Source organism: Pristis pectinata, chromosome 11 (genome assembly GCF_009764475.1).
Source record: "Pristis pectinata isolate sPriPec2 chromosome 11, sPriPec2.1.pri, whole genome shotgun sequence".
In the NCBI taxonomy this organism is placed as follows: Eukaryota; Metazoa; Chordata; class Chondrichthyes; order Rhinopristiformes; family Pristidae; genus Pristis; species Pristis pectinata.
The window spans coordinates 5,466,802-5,480,207 of NC_067415.1; positions in this window are offsets into that span (position 1 = coordinate 5,466,802).

Genomic DNA, 13,406 nt, shown 5'->3' on the forward strand with positions numbered 1-13,406 from the left:
TGAGTCTGGCTCTGTGGCTCAGAAAGGAAGGGGAGAACAATAGTGATAGGGGACTCTATAGCTGGGGGATCAGACAGGAGATTCTGTGGATGTCAAGAAGTCTCCCGGGTGGTATGTTGCCTCCCAGGTGCCAGGGTCAGGGACATCTCAGGTTGGGCCCACAGCAATTCTGAAGGGGGAGGGTGAACAGCCAGAAGTCGTGGTACACATTGGTACCAATGACGTAGGTCTGAAAAAGGATGAGGTCCTGAAAAGTGAATATAGGGAACAAGGTAGGAAGCTGAAAAGCAGGACCTCAAGGGTAGTAATCTCTGGATTACTGCCTGTGCCACGTGCCAGCGAGAGTAAGAATAGGTTGATTTGGTGGATGAATGTGTGGCTGAGGAGTTGGTGCAGGGGGCAAGGTTTCAGATTTGTGGATCATTGGGATCTCTTCTGGGGAAGGTAGAACCCGTACAAAAGGGATGGGTTACACCTGAACTGGAGGGGGACAAATATCTTTGCAGGCTGGTTTGCTAGAACTGTTGGGGAGGGTTTAAACTAGTTTGTCAGGGGGATGGGAACCCGAGTGATAGGTCAGAGGATGGGGTAGTTGGTATACAGATTGATGCAGTGTGTAGAGTGACTGTGAGGAAGGATAGGCATTTGATTGGGCAAAATACAGTTGGATGGGCTGAAGTGTCTATTTTAATGCGAGAAGTATCAGGAACAAGGGTGATGAATTTAGAGCATGGGTTAGTACATGGAACTACGACGTGGTGGCCATTACAGAGACTTGGCTGTCACAAGGGCAGGAATGGCTGCTGGATGTTCCGGGGTTTAGATGTTTCAAAAGGGACCAGGAGGAGGTAAAAGAGGTGGGGGAGTGGTTTTGCTGATCAAGGACAGTGTCACAGTTTGTAGAAAGGGAGGACGTCCTGGATGGATCATCCACTGAGTCAGTGTGGGTGGAAGTCAGAAACAGGAAGGGAGCAATCACTCTATTGGGAATATTCTATTAACCTGCCAATAGCAACACAGACACTGAGGAACAGATCGGAAGGCAGATTTTGGAAAGGTGCAAAAATAACAGGGTTGTTGTCAAAGGATATTAATTGGCACCTCCTTAGTGCAAAAGATTTGGATGGGGCGGAATTTGTTAGGTGTATCCAGGAAGGATCGACAAGAGGAGAGGCCATTCTGGATCTGGTACTAGGCAATAAACCTGGTCAGGTGTCAGACCTCTCAGTGGGTGAGCATTCCGAGACAGTGACCACAACTCCCTAACCTTTACCCTGCCTTGGGGAGGGATTGGAGCAGATGGTATGGGAATGCATTTAATAGGGGGGAGGAGAATTATGATGCTATTAGGCAGGAATTTGGGAGTGTAAATTGGGAGCAGATGTACTCAGGGAAATGCACAATGGAAATGTGGTGGTTGTTAAAGATTACTTGCAGGGGGTTCTGGATAGGTTTGTCCCATTGAGGCAGGAAAAGGATGGTAAGGTGAAGGAACCATGGTTGACAACAGATGTGGAATATCTAGTGAAGAGGAAGAAAGAAGCTTACTTAAGGTTTAGGAAGCAAGGATCAGACAGGGCTCTAGAGTTACAAGGTAGCCAAGGAGGAGCTTAAGAATGGACTTAGGAGAGCTAGAAGGGGGCATGAGACCTTGGTGAGTAGGGTTAAGGAAAACCCTAAGGCGTTCTACTTGTATGTGAAGAACAGGAGGATGACTAGAGTGAAGGTAGGACTGATTAGGGATAGAGGGGGAGACATGTGCTGGAGTTGGAGGAGGTAGTGGAGGTCCTTAATGAATACTTTGCTTCAGTATTCACCTGTGAGAGAGACCTTGATGTTTGTGAGGACAGCATAAAAGAGGCTGATAAGCTAGAACATATCGATGTTAAGAGGGAGGATGTGCTGGAACTTTTGAAAAACATTAAGACCGGACGGGGGATATTCCAGGATACTATGGAAAGCAAGGGAAGAGATTTCTGAGCCCTTGGCAATGGTTTTTGCATCCTCACTGGTCACAAGAGTAGTTCCAGATGATTGGAGGGTGGCAAATGTTCCTTTGTTCAAGAAAGGGAGTAGGGATAACCCTGGGAATTATAGACCAGCGAGTCTTATTTCAGTGATGGGCAAATTATTGGAAAAGATTCTTAGGGACAGGATTTATGAGCACTTGGAGAAGCATAGGCTGATTAGGGATAGGCAGCATGGCTTTGTGAGGGGCAGGTCGTGCCCTCACGAGCCTGATTGAATTCTTTGAGGATGTGACAAAACACATTGAGGGTAGAGCATGGATGTAGTGTATATGGACTTTAGTAAGGCATTTGATAAGATTCCTCATGATAGGCTCATTCAGAAGATTGGGAGGCATGGGATCCATGGAAACTTGGCTGTGTGGATTTGGAATTGGTTGCCCATAGGTGGTTGTAGATGGAGCGTATTCTGCCTGGAGGTCAGTGACTAGTGGTGTTCCGCGGGGATCTGTTCTGGAACCCACGCTCTTTGTGATTTTTATAAATAACTTGGATGAGGATCTGGAAGGGTGGGTTAGTAAATTTGCAGATGACATGAAGGTTGGTGGTGTTTTGGATAGTATAAAAGGTTGTCGAGGGTTATACAATGGGACATTGATAGGATGCAAAGCTGGGCAGATGGAGTTCAACCTGGAAAAGTGTGAAGTATTTCAGTTTGGAAGGTCAAATTTGAAGGCAGAAGACAGGGTTAATGGCAGAATTCTTAGCAGTGTGGAGGAACAGAGGGATCTTGGGGTCCACGTCCTAGATCCCTTAAAGTTGGCCGGGCAAGTTGATAGGGTTGTTAAGAAGGTGTATGGCATGTTGTCCTTCATTGGTCAGGGGATTCATTACCACGAGGTAATATTGCAGCTCTTTAGAACTCTGGTTAGACCACACTTGGAGTATTGTGTTCAGTTCTGGTCACCTCACTATAGGAAGGATGTGGAAGCTTTAGAGAGGGTGCAGAGGAGATTTACCAGGATACTGTCTGGATTGAAGAGCATGTCTTATGAGGATAAGCTGAGTGAGCTAGGGCTTTGGAGAGGAGGAGGAGGATGAGGGGAGACATGATAGAGGTGTACAAGATGATAAGAGGCATAGATCGAGTGGACAGCCAGAGACTTTTTCCCAGGGCAGATATGGCTAACACGAGGGGACGTAATTTTAAGGTGATTGGAGGAAGGTACACGGGGGGATATTAGAGGTAAGTTTTTTTTACACAAAGTGGTGGGTGCATGGAACACTCTGCCAGGGATGCTGGTAGAGGCAGATACATTGGGGACATTTAAGAAAACTTTAGATAGGCATGTGGATGATAGAAAAATGGATGGGCATGTGGAAGGGAAGGGTTAGATTGATCTTAGAGTAGGTTAAACATCGTTGGCTGAAGGGCCCTGTAATTTGTTCTACTATACTGTAATATTCTATGTTCTAGATGCTGCTCGACCCACTGAGTTTCTCTAGCAGTTTGTGTGTTGCTCCAGATTGCAACATCTGCAGCATCTTTTCAGGACAGTAATGGAGGAGACTCTTGGCGTGAAGGAGGGAGTTCTTGAGAGAAAGGTTGAGTAGGCTGGGCGAAGGAGAGGTGATCTCATTGAAACATATGGGCTTGGCAGGTAGATGCTGAGGGAGATGTTTCTTCTGGTTGAGCAATTCTAGAACTGGGGGCATAGTTTCAGAATAAGAGGTCACTCATTCAAGAAGAGGAGGGATTTCTTCTCTGAGAGTTGTTAATCTTTGCAAGTCCTAAACCCAAGGGAGTTGTAGAGGTCGAGCCATTGAGTCTGTTCAAGGAAACAAATTTTTGTCCGACAGGGGAGTTTGAGGGTTATGGGTTACAGGAAAGTAGAGTTGAAGTCAACATCGAATCAGCATAATGCTATTACAGTGCCAGTGACCCGGGTTCAATTGCCGCCGCTGTCTGTAAGGAGTTTGTACGTTCTCCCCGTGTCTGCGTGGGTTTCCTCTGGGTGCTTCGGTTTCCTCCCACATTCCAAAGACGTACGGGTTAGGAAGTTGTGGGCATACTATGTTGGCGCCGGAAGCCTGGCGACACTTGCAAGCTGCCCCCAGAACACTACGCAAAAAGATGCATTTCATTGTGTGTTTTGATGTACATGTGACTAATAAAGATATCTTATCTAATTGAATTGTGTGGCAGTCTTGAGGGGTCAAAGTGCTCCGACTTAGTCATAGTTGTTTCTTAGGTAAAAATGTGAAGAAGGCATACAGCGTGTTTGCCTTCATCGGTTGGGGCGTTGAGAATAAGAGGCAGGAAGTCATGTTACAGCTGCTATATAAATCTTTGATTAGGCCACACTTGGAGTATTGTGTGAAGTTCTGGTCACCCCATTACATGAAGGGTGTGGAGGCTTTGGAGAGGGTGCAGAAGAGGTTTGCCAGGATGCTACCTGCATTAGAGGATATGAGCTGGAAGGAAAGGTTGGACAAACTTGAGTTGTTTTCTCTTGAGCATCAGAGGCTGAGGGGAGACTTAATAGAGGTTTATAAAATTGAGAGGCACAGATAGAGTAGACAGTCAGAATTTTTTTCCCAGGGTAGGAATGTCAAATACTAGAGGACGCGCATTTCAGGTTGAAAGGGGGAAAATTTAAGGGAAATGTGCAGAGTAAGTTTTTGTACAGAGAGAGGTAGGTGCCTGCAATACACTGCCAGAGGCAGTGATGGAAGCAGACGATAGTGGTGTATAAGAGGCATTTAATCAGGCACATGAACAGGGAATGGAGAGGTATGGATCATGTGCAGGCAGATAGGTTTAGTTTAATTTGGCATCATGGTCAGCACACACATGATGGGTTGAAGGGTCTGTTCCTGTGCGCCACTGTTCTATGTTCTTATGAGAGTGAGATTTGAAGGGTTGGGCCTCTTAGGGTAAATAATCCACTGACACTCATTTCCTCAGGTTACATGTGAAGATCCAGAGTCTGTCAATACCTTGCGAAGTCTGACCTAACATGGGTCAGGAGAGAAGGAAGGTTCCACTCTGACAGATCCCATTGGAATGTTTCACGATGTTAGCCAACTCCCATCCATCCCATGGTCACTAACATACCTTCGCCACCAGTTAAGCAATGCCTCGATTTTTAAAAAAAAATCTAACCTGCATTTTCAAAATCTTCTTTGCACTGATCATTCCCTGTCGCGGTTAGCGTAACGCTATTACAGTGCCAGCGACACGGGTTCAATTCCGCACGCTGTCTGTAAGGAGTTTGTATGTTCTCCCTGTGACTGTGTGGGTTTCCTCCAGGTGCTCTGGTTTCCTCCCACATTCCAAAGGTGTACGGGTTAGGAAGTTGCGGGCATGCTATGTTGGCGCCGGAAGTGTGGTGACACTTGTGGGCTGCCCCCAGGATATTCTGTGCAAAGATGTATTTCACTGTGTTTTTCGATATACGTGTGACTAATAAAGATATCTTATCTTATCCTTTAGCTTTGTAACTTTCTGAGATCCTGCCCTCCTCCAAACTTGGCTATCCAATCCTCCCCAAATTTACTTAAATCATGATTGGTGGCCTTAACTTCAGTTACTTGGGGTTTGAGTTCTAGAATTCCTGTCCCTAACATCCTTCAAAACCTGCCTTTTTTGCCTTTGGATGTACAGCACAGAAACAAAACATTCAGCTCAACGAGTCTGTGCTGGCCTTTATGGTCCTTTCAAACCTCCTCTCACCTTTCCTCATCCAAATCTATCACCCTTCCTTCTCTTCCCCATTAGATGTTTGTCTGGCCTCTCCTGAAGTACATCGACAGCATCTGCTTCAAGCACTCCCTGTAGTAGTGAGTATCACATTCTCACCACTCTGTGGTAAAGAAGTTTCTTCTGAAATCCTTGTTGGATTTCTGGGTGACCATCTTAAACTGACAACCTCTGGCTACCCCACCCAGTGGAAGTATTCTCTGTCTAACCACTCCATTAAAATCTTTCATCTTTTTAAAGTCTTTTATTAGCTCGAGAGAATAGAGACCCATATTATGTGGCTTGTTGTTTGATCACGCTCCACTGAAGAAATTTGAGGTGTCTTATTAACAAAGATGTTGCTTCAGTTGTTGCCATATCAATGCATAGCACAGTGGTCACGTTACTCGTGTAGCATCCAGTCATCTCTGGATCCAGTGACCTGAGATCAAATCTCACCACAGCAGCAGAGGAAGTGAAATTCAAGTAAACAAAAGAATCTGGAATTAATAGAAGTTAGTAACAGTAACCATGAAACTGATGGATTATTGCAAAAAACATTCCTGATTCACTAATGTCCTTCAGGCTTGAGAATCTGCCTCCTTTAACCAGTCAGGCCTGTATGTGAGTCGACATCTAACAATGCAGTTGGCTCTTTAACTGCCCTCTGAAATGGCCCTGCAAGTCATTTTGCAACAACTGATGCCCTTGCCAATGACACCACATCCTGTGGGTGAAATAAAAATAGATGTTGTCAGTATATATTGGACATCTATTGCATGACCCTCAAAAACCTCAGTGAATCAGCACTGATTGTTCCAGGGGAATTATTCTACGGTTTGTTAAATCCTCGCAGAATTTCCTTTCATGTTTACGTTGATTGTTTTCTGACAGATCCCCTGTAAATCACTGAACTTGTAAGTTCTACTCATAGTCTATTCAGTATTATAATCGCCTGTTGAATGCAATTCTAATTTACGAGGATGTTGCCAGGACTAGAGGGCCTGAGTTATAGGGAGAGGTAGGCCAGGCTAGGTCTTTATTCCTTAGAATGTTGGAGACTTGACCTTACAGAGGTGTTTAAAATCATGAGGGGCATAGATAAGGTGGACGGTAAGTCTTTTCCCCAGGGTAGGGGAGTCCAAAACTAGGGGGCATCGGTTTGGGGTGAGAGGGGAAAGATTTAAAAGGGACCCGAGCAGCAACTTTATCACACAGAGGGCGGTGAGTATATTGATAAGATAAGATAAGATATCTTTATTAGTCACATGTACATCGAAACAGTGAAATGCATCTTCTGCGTAGAGTGTTCTGGGGGCAGCCCGCAAGTGTCGCCACGCTTCCGGCGCCAACATAGCACGCCCACAACTTCCTAACCCGTACGTCTTTGGAATGTGGGAGGAAACCCTCGCAGACATGGGGAGAATGGGGAGAATCCTTACAGACAATGGCTGGAATCAAACCCGGGTCGCTGGTGCTGTAATAGCATTACGCTAACCACTACACTACTGTGTCTGCCAGAGGAAGTGGGTGAGGCAGGTACAATTGTATCATTTAAGAAGCATTTGGATAGGTACATGGAGGGGCGGGGCTTATAGGGATATGGGCTGAACACAGGAAATTGGTTTAGCACCATGGTTGGCATGGACTGGTTGGGCCGAAGGGCTTGTATCTGTGCTGTGTTGCTCTATGACTCTATAACTACTTTTCTTTCCCTTTATTTCTTTGTTACTCAGGCCATTTTGAGTTAGTGTCATGGAATTATGCAGTCATACAGCGCAGAAACAGGCCCTTCAGCCCACCATGTCCATGCTGACCACCAATTGCCCATCTACAAAAATCCCATTTTCCCAGCACTTGCTCCTTAGCCCACTATGCCTTGGCGATTGTTGTGCCCAGAAATAACTTAAATGGTGTGAAGGACTCTGCATCCAGCACCCGAACAGGCAGTGCATTCCAAATTCCAACCACCCTCTGGGTGGAAAAAGTTCTTCCTCAGATCCCCTTTAAACCTCTTTCCCCCTAACCCTATAAACCCATGTCCTCTAGTTTTAGACAACTCCATAATGGAGAAAAGTTTCCAACTGCCTACCCTGCCTATGTCCCAAAATTAAGAGGGAACAGACAGCTTTAGTGATTTACAACTGGGATTCTGTTCGAAACCAATCCACTCAGCAGGATCAAAAGAAATTTGGATTTAACAGGCCCAAGTTGTTTGGCTTCAGCTGACATGGTGTCCAAAATATTACGGTACTACAAAGATAGAAACAGGATTGTCACTTATTCCTGCTGCCTTTTGTTGGGATTCTATCCCTGTGCCAATTGTTTATCATCCTTCTGTTTCCCACCTTTCCTGTGGAACGTGAAATCAATAGAGTAAAAAGTGTCAGCAAGCTCAGTTTTGTTAGCTGGTGTTCTGACTGAGATGTTGAGATCCTCTCTACTTACTTAGATGGACATAAAAAGATTCTATAGCCACTACTTAAAGAACAACATTGTTAAAACTTGATTTAAATCATTGTTGACTCTGGATGAAAACCTGAAAAGCGAACTCAGTTCCTTTCACCTCAGATGTCGGCTATTTAATGTTCCAACATCCACAGTACTTTCCTTTCGTATTACATTGTTGCTTTTCTTGGGAGCTTGCTGTGTACAAATTGGCCACCATGTTTCTCTATATTGTTTGGTTACATTAAAAAAAATACAGTGTTTGTTGTGAGGTCAAATCCTCCCTTTAAGTAAAGAATAATTAGTCTCCAGTGCTGGTACAGTGGTTATGTTACCGGACCAGTAACAAAGAATTCTGGAGGAACAATCATCATAGTCACAGAGCAATACAGCACGGATACAGGCCCTTCGCCAACCAGTCCATGCCGACCACGGTGCCCACCCAGCTGGTCCCAATTTCCTATGTTCGGCCCATATCCCTCCAAGCCCACTCCTCCATGATAGAGAAACATAGTGGCCAATTTGTACACAGCAAGCTCCCATGTACCTATCCAAGTGTTTCTTAAATGACACTATTGCCTGAATCTGAATATTCAGTGAAGATTCAATACACCTTGGGACCTTGGTGGGATCAGGCTGGCAGATTTTCTGGACTATTGGATGTTACCTCTATTAATACCAACCCACTTTTAAATCACTTTGTAAAGATATTAGGAGCAACACACAAAACACTGGAGGAACTCAGCAGGTCAGGCAGCATCTGTGGAGGAAAATGGACAGTCGACGTTTCGGGTCGAGACCCTTCATCTGGACTGGGAAGAAAGAGGGGAGAGAGCCAGTGCAAAAGGGTGAGGGAAGGGGTCAAGCAAGAGCTGGCAGGTGATAGGTGGATCCAGGTGAGGAGGGGCTGACAGGGAGGCGGGAGAGTGGGAATGACTCTGAAGCCGGGAGGTGATAGGTGAAAGTGACAAAGGGCTGACAATGATGGAATCTGATGGTGGACCATGGAATGAAGGGAAGGAGGTGAGGAGGGGAACTGGAGGGAGGAGTGTGAGGTGATGGGCAGATCGAGAGGGTGGGGGTGATGGGCCGTTGGGATAGATATTTAAGTTATTACACAATATTCATGGAGTCATTTCATAGAGTTGTACAGCGCAGAAATGGGCTCCTTAGCACCACATCCGTGCCAGCCTTTTTCCCCCAATGACACTAATCCCATTCGCCTCCACTAGGACCTGCTATGCCTTGCCTATTAAAAAAAAATTCAATATTTTTCAGTGAATCAGGTGAGTTTAGAGAGCTCAGAAAACGGAGCCCTTGGTGAGTTTAAAGGGAACATGGAAAACATCACTTGGTGAGTCAGGTTCCAAACCATGAAGATTTCTGAACAATTGGATAGTGGATTATCAGAGTTTTACTGTAAATTCAATTATTAAACTGGATTTTAAACAAAAAAACTACTCTTTAGTAATGATAAGCAGATTTACCATCTGGTTTACTAATGCCCCTTAAGGGATGAAATCTGCCATCCACATTCTTACATGGTCTGGTCTGTACGTGGACTTTGCAGTGAGGTGGTTGACTTCTAACTGCTCCCTGAAGTGTCTCAGCCAGACACTCAGTTATGGCTTAACGGTTACACTCAAACAGATGTGCCTTCACCAGGAGGACTGCAGTGGTTTAAGGTGGTGGTTCACCATAACCTTCTCAAGAGCTTAGGAATGGGTGATAAATGCTGGACTTGATGGTACTCCAACAGATTTTGACAGATGCACTGTAGAAAGTATCCTCACTGGCTGCATCACGGCCTAGTACGGAAATTCCAATGCACAGGAATGCAAGAGGCTGCAGAGAGTAGTGGACACAGCCCAGTCCATCACGGGCACAGCCCTCCCCACCATTGATAGTATCTACAAGAGGTGCTGCCTCAAGAAGGTGGCATCTATCATCAAGGATCCCCACCATCCGGGCCATGCCCTCTTCTCGCTGCTACCATCGGGCAGGAGGTACAGAAGCCTGAAGTCCCACACCACCAGGTTCAAGAATAGCTACTTTCCTACAACCATCAGGTTCTTGGACCGACCTGCACAACCCCAACCCTACCTCAGCAACGGAACACTACAGAGGAGTGATGCTGGAATCTGGAGCAACAAACAATCTGCTGGAGGATCTCAGCGGGTCGAGCAACATCTGTGGTAGGAAAGGAATTATTGACGTTTCAGGTTAAAACCCCACATCAGGACTGGGAGTGGAGAGGTGAGATAGCCAGTACAAAGAGTAGAAGAGGAGTGGTGAGAAAGGAGTCTGGGGCGATTGGTGGATTGAGGAAAGTGTGTAAGATGACAGACTGGTTGGGGAAGGGAGCAGGGGTGGAGGTGGGAGACAGTGGCAGGTGAATGGTGGCAGATAGAGAGAAAGAGAAAAAAATATAGAGAGGCAGATGGAGTGAGGTGTGGGTTGGAGGTAGCTGCTGGTATGGCAGCAGTCATATAGAACACTACAGACTGCCTCTTGCACTACAATGGACATGTTTCTGATTGCCTTTCTCTCCATTGTCTTGCACAATTTATTTATAATTTATATCCTGAGCACTGTTTGAACCTATGACACTGCTGCAAGCAGGTTTCTCATTGTACCTGTACCTCACTGTACCTGTGCACAGGCACGGTAGTGTAGCGCTTAGTGTGTCTCTATTACAGCGCCAGCGACCTGGGTTCAATTCCGCACGCTGTCTGTAAGGAGTTTGTACGTTCTCCCCCGTGTCTGCGTGGGTTTCCTCCGGGTGCTCCGGTTTCCTCCCACATTCCAAAGACGTACGGGTTAGGAAGTTGTGGGCGCGCTATGTTGGCACCGGAAGCGTGGCGACACTTGCGGGCTGCCCCCAGAACACTCTACGCAAAAGATGCATCTCACTGTGTGTTTCGATGTACATGTGACTAATAAAGAAATCGTATCTTATCTTAATAAACTTGATTTTGAGACAGGAGAGACGGCAGACACTGGAATCTGGAGCAACACACAAAAAGCTGAGGATTTCAGTTCATTTCCCTGCATAGATGCTGCCTGACCTACTGAGCTCCTCCAACTCGACTTGACTTGACTTGACTTGATGGTCACATCCTGAAAGAGAAAACGTACATGTCCCCACCACCCCAAAGCCCGCTGACATATGGCAGTAGACTTCAATGTAGAGCTTCTGATGAATTGTCAGTAAGAGGAAGAATTAACTTCCAGGGCTCATCATCCCAAACACTGGAATTCAAAACAAAACCTTCTGAGCGATGTGTGCAGATAAACAGGAAGCTGGCCAGCTCTGAGTGCAGAGCAGAGCTTTCCGATTGCAAAGGGAAAAAACATCCTGAAGGAATCATACAAGCAAAGCATCCTGGGCTGAAGGAGTCGGAATCCACACTGGAATTCCTCCATTTCATTGAAGCTGAGTAGCATTCCCAGGAATTGACGATGAGGAACACTGATTGTTAATTCCCTGCCATACCTATCCATACCATTAGTGGATTAAAATATAGAGCATTGACAGTACAGCACAGGACAGGCCCTTTGGCCCACGATCCTATGCTGAACTAATTAAACCAATGAATCCTAATTAATCTAATGCCTCTTCCCCACATATTGACCATATCCCTTCCTTCTCTGCATATTCATGGGTCTATCTAAGAGCCTCTTAAATGCCCCTATGCTATCTGCCCCCACCACCCTAGGGAGTGCATTGCAGGCCCCCACTGCACTCTGTGTTTAAAAAAAAACTTGCCCTGACATCCCCTTTGTACTTTCCCCCCTCTCCCCTTAAATACATGCCCTGGTTCAATTCCGGCCACTATCTGTAAGGAGTTTGTACGTTCTCCCTGTGTCTGCGTGGGTTTCCACCAGGTGCTCCGGTTTCCTCCCACATTCCAAAGATGTACCGGTTAGGAAGTTGTGGGCATGCTATGTTGGTGCTGGAAGTGTAGCGACACTTGCGGGCTGCCCCCAGAACACTACACAAAAGATGCATTTCACTGTGTGTTTCAATGTACATGTGACTAATATAGATCTTATCTTATCTAGTACTAGACATTTCAAACCTGGGAAAAAGATACTGGCTGCCTACTCTATCTGTGCCTTGAATAATTTTATAAACTTCTATCAATCTCCCCTCAGCCTCCGATGCTCCAGAGAAACAGCCCCAGCTTGTCCAACCTCTCGTCATAGCACATATCCTCCAAACCAGGCAGCATCCTGGTGAACCTCCTCTGCACCCTCTCCAAAGCCTCCGCATCCTTCCTACAATGAGGTGACCAGACTTGAACATACTACTCTAAATGTGGCCTCACCAGAGTTTTATAAAGCTGTAACACCAACTTTGGAATCGAAGTGTTGTAGTGCAGTTAGGTAATTCCTCAACAAATCCCAAAAAACTATTCATCGGAACAAAGAAAGACCCAGATCCATTGGGTTTGTCTCCTACTGTGGAGCAAATGCAAGATCCAATAACAATGGACCTGCTGGTAATCTCTACCGATTAGAGATAATCAAAGTCAGCCCAGTAATGGAGAGCTTTGAGGAATCAAAGATTCTAAGCCCTCTTGTTTCTTCCAAGCAATGCTACACTCACAACGTGCCAAGCTACCCACTCATAGAATCATCTTCAAGAATTTCCTGGGCCATTCTTTCCAATTGCTACGTTAGCCTTGCTGGCAACCCATGTGTCATCAGATGAATCAGGAGCCTGGGAGTTGGTAATCGTGAGCCAGCACTCTTCACTAGATACTTACCTCTGAGTCAGAAGGTTTTGGATTCTAGGGCCACTGTAAAGCCTTAGCACCAGATCTGCATGGAGACTTCTTGAATCCATACTGCAGGAGTGCCACACTGTTACAGGTGCCATCTTTCAGGTGAGACATTAATCTAAGGCTCCCATTTAAGGTGCAAATGGCCATTCTGAACCTGGTGGACATTGAGCAGAGAAACAAGCTTCAGCCTCTTTGGAATTTGCTGCTAGTTATAGCCCCCCTTCTGAAGTCAATATCTTCTTGAGGTCTTATTCCAGTCCCTACATGCCTATTTTGTGAGACAAAGACCAGCGCTGCTCACTGGACACCAGGAAGCACAACACGTTTGCTCATGTTTTTCAAAAAATATCTGCCTTTCCAGAAATGAATCCCACTGTTGATTTTTTTTTTCAAATTCAAAGTCAGTCGAGTTTATTGTCAGATGCACAAGTACATGTGTGCACAGGTGCAATGAAAAAC